The sequence below is a fragment of the Salvelinus sp. IW2-2015 genome, linkage group LG5 (genome assembly GCF_002910315.2).
Source record: "Salvelinus sp. IW2-2015 linkage group LG5, ASM291031v2, whole genome shotgun sequence".
NCBI lineage: Eukaryota > Metazoa > Chordata > Actinopteri > Salmoniformes > Salmonidae > Salvelinus > Salvelinus sp. IW2-2015.
In genome coordinates, this window is record NC_036844.1 from 7,208,728 (window position 1) to 7,216,119 (window position 7,392).

Consider the following 7,392-nt stretch of genomic DNA (forward strand, 5'->3'; position numbering starts at 1 on the left):
TAATAAAATAATAATATAAAATATAAATATATATAATAAATGATAATATACATATATATAATTGGAATAATATTGAAAAATGATTATAAAAAAAGTCATTATGTATAAAAATATAAAAATGAAAAATAATAATAAAATACATATAGATAATGATTTTTTATAAACAGAAATATAAAATTTAATAAAATAAAAAAGAAATATCATATAAAAAAATAAATGATAGTATAATTAAAAAAATGACCAACTAAACACATACAAAAACAAGGAAAACAGGTCAGGAACGTGACAAACCCCCCCTCAAGGTGCGAACTCCGGGCGCACCACCTAAAGTCTAGGGAGGGGTCTGGGTGGCATCTGTCCGGTGGCGGCTCCGGCTCCGGACGTGGTCCCCACCCCACCATAGTCAAACCCCGCTTCCGTAGCCTCCTCCAAATGGCCACCCTCCAAATTAACCCCACTGGATTAAGGGGCAGCACCGACTAAGGGGCAACACCGGACTGAGGGGCACTCCGCACTGAGGGGCGCTCCGGACTGAGGGGCTGCTCATGGCTGGCTGACGGCTCTGCTGCTCATGGCTGGCTGGCGCTCTGGCTGCTCATGGCTGCTGGCGGCTCTGGCTGCTCATGGCTGGCTGGCGGCTCTGGCTGCTCATGGCTGGCTGGCGGCTCTGGCTGCTCATGGCTGGCTGGCGGCTCTGGCTGCTCATGGCTGGCTGGCGGCTCTGGTTGCTCATGGCTGGCGAAGGCTCTGGCTGCTCATGGCTGGCGGAAGGCTCTGGCTGCTCATGGCTGGCGGAAGGCTCTGGCTGCTCCTTCTGGCGGAAGGCTCTGGCTGCTCCTGTCTGGCGGAAGGCTCTGGCTGCTTCCTGTCTGGCGGAAGGCTCTGGCTGCTCCTGTCTGGCGGGAAGGCTCTGCTGCTCCTGTCTGGCGGAAGGCTCTAGCGGCTCCTGTCTGGCGGAAGGCTCTAGCGGCTCCTGTCTGGCGGAAGGCTCTAGCGGCTCCTGTCTGGCGGACGGCTCTAGCGGCTCCTGTCTGGCAGACGGCTCTGAAGGCTCAGGACAGACGGGCGGCATTGCAGGCTCAGTACAGACGGGCGGCTTTGCAGGCTCAGTACAGACGGCGGCTTTGCAGGCTCAGTACAGACGGGCGGCTTTGCAGGCTCAGTACAGACGGGCGGCTTTGAAGGCTCAGTACAGACGGGCGGCTTTGAAGGCTCAGTACAGACGGGCAGTTCAGGTGCCGCTGGGCAGACGGCAGACTCTGGCCGGCTGAGGCGCACTGTAGGCCTGGTGCGTGGTGCCGGAACTGGAGGTACCGGGCTAAGGACACGCACCTTCAGGCTAGTGCGGGAGCAGCAACAGACGCACAGGACTCTGGAGGCGCACAGGAGGCTTGGTGCGGGGTACCGGAACTGGAGGTACTGGGCTGGAGACACGCACCACAGGGCTAGTGCGTGGAGGAGGAACAGGGCTCTGGAGACGCACGAAGCCTGGTGCGTGGGTGTAAGCACTGGTGGTACTGGGCTGGGGCGGGGAGGTGGCCCGGAATATACCGGACCATGCAGGCGTACTGGCTCCCTTGAGCACTGAGCCTGCCCAACCTTACCTGGTTGTATGCTCCCCGTAGCCCGACCAGTGCGGGGAGGTGGAATAACCCGCACTGGGCTATGTAGGCGAACCGGGGACACCATGCGTAAGGCTGGTGCCATGTATGCCGGCCCGAGGAGACGCACTGGAGGCCAGATGCGTTGGGCCGGCTTCATGACATCCGGCTCAATACTCAATCTAGCCCTGCCAGTGCGGGGGTGGAATAACCCGCACCGGGCTATGCACACGTACAGGAGACACAGTGCGCTCTACCTCATAACACGGTGTCTGCCCGTACTCTCGCTCTCCACGGTAAATCGGGAAGTTGGCCAGGTCTCCTACCTGACTTCGCCACACATACCCTTTATCCCCCCCCCCCCCCCCCCCCAAGACATTTTTGGGCTTGACTAACAGGCTTCCTACCGCGTCGTCGTGCTGCCTCCATTCGCCGGCATCCCTCCTCACACTGCGCCAGAGAATCCCAGGCGGGCTCCGGCACTCTCCTTGGTCGATCGCCCACCTGTCGATCTCCTCCCACGTAGTGTAGCCCAGATCCTTCTCCTGCTTCCAGGCTAGCTCCTCAAAACGCCGCCTCTCTGCTTTCGCTGCCTCCAGCTCAGCTTTTGGGCGGCGATATTCTCCTGGCTGTGCCCATGGACCTTTACCGTCCAATATTTCCTCCCATGTCCAGAAATCCTGCGATCGCTGTTGCTTTCTCCCACGCCGCTTGGTCCTTGGTAGGTGGGTGATTCTGTAACGGTTTCTCTCCTCCTCTTCGTCTGAAGAGGAGGAGTAGGATCAGACCAAAATGCACCGTGTTGTGATGCAGACATAATGAAGATTATTAAAGCAAAGACGAACACGAAAAACACTTGGAAAATTACAAAACAACAAAACGACGTAGACAGACCTGAACATGTGAACTTACAATAAAACACGAAGAACGCACGAACAGGAACAGACTAACCAAACTAACGAAAACGAAACAGTCCCGTGTGGTGCGACTGACACAGACACAGGAACAATCACCCACAAACAAACAGTGAGAACAGCCTACCTTAATATGGTTCCAATCAGAGGAAACGTCAAACACCTGCCTCTAATTGAGAACCATATCAGGCAACACATTTAACCCAACTGGAATGTTAGGGTCATTTCAAAAGGCGTAGGGCCACCAACGAATTTAGAAAACTGGAGACAGCTGTAGGTTGTAGAAGAAACACACACACGCATGTGCAAGCACACACACAAACACACAAACACACGGGGTACTCCTATCCTCTCAATATAACTTGGACAAAGCACAACAGTCTCCCTTGGGCTACGGTGGAATTTGTTGACTACTGGGAATACCGTAAATAATTCTATAGATCCAAAAAAAAGAACAACACATTTTGAAGTTTTATCTCGTGCCAGAGCAGTTGTTGTAGTATTCCTAGGGACATTATAGTCTTCATTTCTCCTGGATACTCCATCCCTGCCCTGTAGCCCTCTAAGTCAGAGCTCCCAATGTACGTCATGCCAACGCCTGGACCGCAAGGTCTGCAGGGGGAGACCTGGGTGTCAGCCCTGCATCCATGACGTCGTCCAGGGGGGAGGTCATACAAAAGTGCTCTGTTGTTCCGTTATCCGTTCCCACGGAAACAAGGAACTTGAGCCCTGGAATACAGAAAGAGCGGTTAAAAAAATAGTTTTGCTTTGACTTTCTTATTCTTCACATGACTATAGCAATACAGATCTACCGTTTCGTTGATTGCTGTACTGGCTGATCAAATGGTTGGTCCTTAAATCCCGCTAAGGTTGATGACTGCGGAAATCGAATTAGCATAATAAAACAATCCTTAAAAAATCTGTCAGTTTAAGCTAGATATATCTGTTTCTTGCTTTGGATGCATGTCAGTCCACCGCATCGTCTATGTCACACTTCTGCATCTGCGGTGCAGGTGACAGAGCGAGAGTGGTGTTTGTCAGACCATGAGATATCCCGAAAATCGGTCTTCTCATAAAGTTGTCTGTAGTGTCCAAACGGTTTGGCCTACAAACTAATATGGAGTGGTGTAAAGTACTTAAAAAGTACTACTTATCGTTTTGGGGGGTATCTGTACAATTTACTATTACTTTACTATTTATATTTTATATTTTTTATTTTCGTTTCCATCCCAAATGACAGTGGAAATATACTCAGAGGGAGTTTTACCTCTCTCGCCAATCAACTTTCAGTTTCTGTTATCCATTTAGCAGATGTCCATAGCTTTAGCCAGCTCCCAATATTGAAACGAACGTTCATGATTTGTTGGATGAGGTCAGACTTTGCCCATTTATCTATTTCTCATTTGCAAACACAGCGACTTTGTGACCCAAATGTAATCTTAGACTGTCTGTGTACCCTCCGGGGACTTGTAATATTTCATTAATTGTGATCTCAAATCGAAATTCCAGTCACAGGTCCACAGAGGGCATGGGAGGTTAGAGAGCGGGAGATTCCAGGAAAACTTACTGGGCTGGAGAGAAAGTTGGAACAAAGCCACCACAATATCTGTGATACATCTCATCTGGCTATGAGGAAGCAGCCACATGAACAGCACTTTTCTAAAGAAGGATGAGTGAGCAATCTGTAGTTGAGAGTATCGGAGTGGTTGATGAAGTGTGATTTTCCAACGATATGGCTGTGAATATGATACATGATACGTCAGTATCTTTTCCTCTCTCTCTCTCTCCTCATGCATGCCCTTGTCATCATCTGTGCTCAACGGTCAATTGGAGTCAAGTAGTTATGTACAGATACCGTAAGACTTTCCTGAGGAACAGTTGTTTTTCCCCATGTATTCCCACATAGTTACCCAGCAAACTGGGAACATTCCCAGAAGATAAGCTGTTCTACCTAACATTCACTAAAATGTTCCCAGCAAACCAAAATTGGTTCTGTTAAGGTTCCCCGAACATTCGTTAGGTTGAGGCAAATTTTCTCATGACACAAAAGCTGTCCAGCCGTTTTGATGATTATACGTTTGTTTAAAACATCCGCMTGATGTTGTAAGAATGTTCCCGGAACACATTTCGTCTGTTCTTTAAATGTTCCTAAAACGTTTCTTTAGGTTGTGGGAACATTGCAGGAATATGACAACAGAACGCGTAAAACACTAAAACTGTCTAGTTGTATAATGTTTGTATCAGGGTGCACAAAACCTTCGTTTGATGTTGCAAGAATGTCAACAGAACAGCCTTTCTGAGTTCTTTAAAGGTTCAATTTAATTCGTTTGTGAGAACAGTGTGGGTACATTAAAAGAGATAAGTTCCCAAAGCACAAAATATGCTCAGTTGTGATGACATTCTTTGTTAGGTTGCACAGGACATTCCCTTATGGTTGTAATAATGCTGACACAACACTTGGTCTAAGTTCTTTAAAGGTTCCCAGAGCATTTAATTAAGTTATGTTAGTTGTCTGGGATGTTGCAAGAACATTTGTGTGATATTCACATATTGTACTTGAGGTAGCAAAGAACATTCCCTCAATGTTGCACAATGTTCAACAATTTCTGACATTCACAGCATATTTGTTTTAGGTATAACATAATGTTCAAACCTTTCCCCCTCAGGAGACTGAAAAGATTTTGCATGGGTCCCCAGATCCTCAAAAAGTTCTACAGCTGCACCATCGAGAGCATCCTGACCGGTTGCATCACTGCCTGGTACGGCAAATGCTCTGGCATCTGACCCGTAAGGCGTACAGCCCGGTACATCACTGTGGCCAAGCTTCCTGCAATCCAGGACCTATATAATAGGCAGTGTCAGAGGAAATCCCATAAAATTATCAGAGATTCCAGTCACCCAAGTCATAGACTGTTCTCTCTGCTACCGCACGGCAAGTGGTACCGGAGCGCCAAGTCTAGGACCAAAAGGCTCCTTAACAGCTTTTACCCCCAAGCCATAAGACTGGTGAACAATTAATCCACCGGACTATTACATTGACCTCCCCCCCATTTGTTTTGTACACTGCTGCTACTCGCTGTTTATTATCTATTCATAGTCACTTCACCCCTACCTACATGTACAAATTACCTCTAACATGTACCCCTGCACACTGACTCGGTACCGGTACCCCCTGTATATAGTCTCATTATTGTTATGTTAGTGTTACTTTTTATTATTTTTGACTTTAGTTTACTTGGTAAATATTTTCTTAACTCTTCTTGAACTGTACTGTTGGTTAAGGGCTTGTAAGTAAGAATTTCACGGTAAAGTCTACACTTGTTGTATTCGGCGCATGTAACAAATACATTTTGATTTGATGTTCACACAATATACATTTGAGCTTGTCTTGGAGGTGTTATGTTATAGTTAGATTTTACATGATATTTCCACAACATTCTTAGCATGCACATTTCTAGTCCCTATGAGCATACGAAAGCAGATTGGAATACTTCCCCATTATGTTTCTTTACAGATTTAATGGCAATTCACATTTGAGGATTGTATTCTAGGCCCACTTGTCATGGAAGTTTGAATCAATAATGAGGAAAGACAAGGTCAATCACCAATCAGGATATTACTTTATTCATAACGTATTAATAAGGAAAGCATAGAGTAATAATGATGGCTGGTCGACCCAACATGGTGCCTGTTGGGTTGAGAGCCCTGAGAGAAAGAATGCAAACACCTTTTATAGCAAAGATACACACCCTTAGCCTACACAACAAACAACAGATGTGTGGAATGGGTCAAAAGGTTTGGATTCGTATGAAAGAAAGTCATAATTCACAGCAGACAGTATCTGCTGTAAAGACTGTTCGCATTGTGTGGAAATCAGGGTCTGGCCCTCAAAACAAGGTTCCCCTCATCATTATCCATACCCGAGCCATCTCCACCCTGGTACCTCCCAGGACACAAACACCAACTCATTCTATGGAATGCGAGCCCTAAGAGAGGACAAGACCATCATAAATCAGTTGCTAGAGTTGAATCTCAGAAGCTCCTCTCAGTTCACACAGACACAATAGAGTTCTAAGAACCCTATTCTGTTGCATAAAACAACCATTCGATGCAATAACAGTATTATAACATAATCTTGTAATTTCTCTACGACGCACTACAAGGTGATATAGAAACACATGGCATTTCATTTTAACAGCATTTAATCATAGAAACATAACCATATTTTTTAAGCTTCATATGTTATCTAACTTTAGGATGATTCACTACAATGTTCCCAGGACACCAAAATTGGTAGCAACAAATGTTTTCATAACACAGTCCAGTCGTGCTGATGATTATACAATGTTTGTATAAAACATTTGCCTGCAAGAATGTTCCCAGAACACATTTTGTCTGTTTTTAAAGGTTCCTAAAACATTTCTTTAATCAAATCACATTTATTCATAAAGCCCTTTTTACATCAGCAGATGTCACAAAGTGATGATACAGAAACCCAGTCTAAAACCCCAAACAGCAAGCAATGCAGATGTAGAGGGACGGTGGCTAAGAAAACCTCCCTAGAAAGGCAGGAACCTAGGAGGAACCAGGCTTTGAGGGGTGGCCAGTCATCTTCTGGCTTTGCCGGGTGTAGATTATAAGAGTACATTAAGGCCAGATTGTTTTTCAAAATGTTCAAACTTTCATAGAAGATCAGCAGAGTCAAATAATAATCGCAGTGGTAGTAGAGGGTGCAACAGGTTAGCAGCACCTCAGGAGTAAATGTCAGTTGGCTTTTCATAGCCGAGCATTCAGAGGTGGAGACAGCAGGTGCAGTAGAGAGAGAGGAATGGAGGGAGGGAGAGAGAGAGGGTCGAAAACAGCAGGTCCAGGATAAG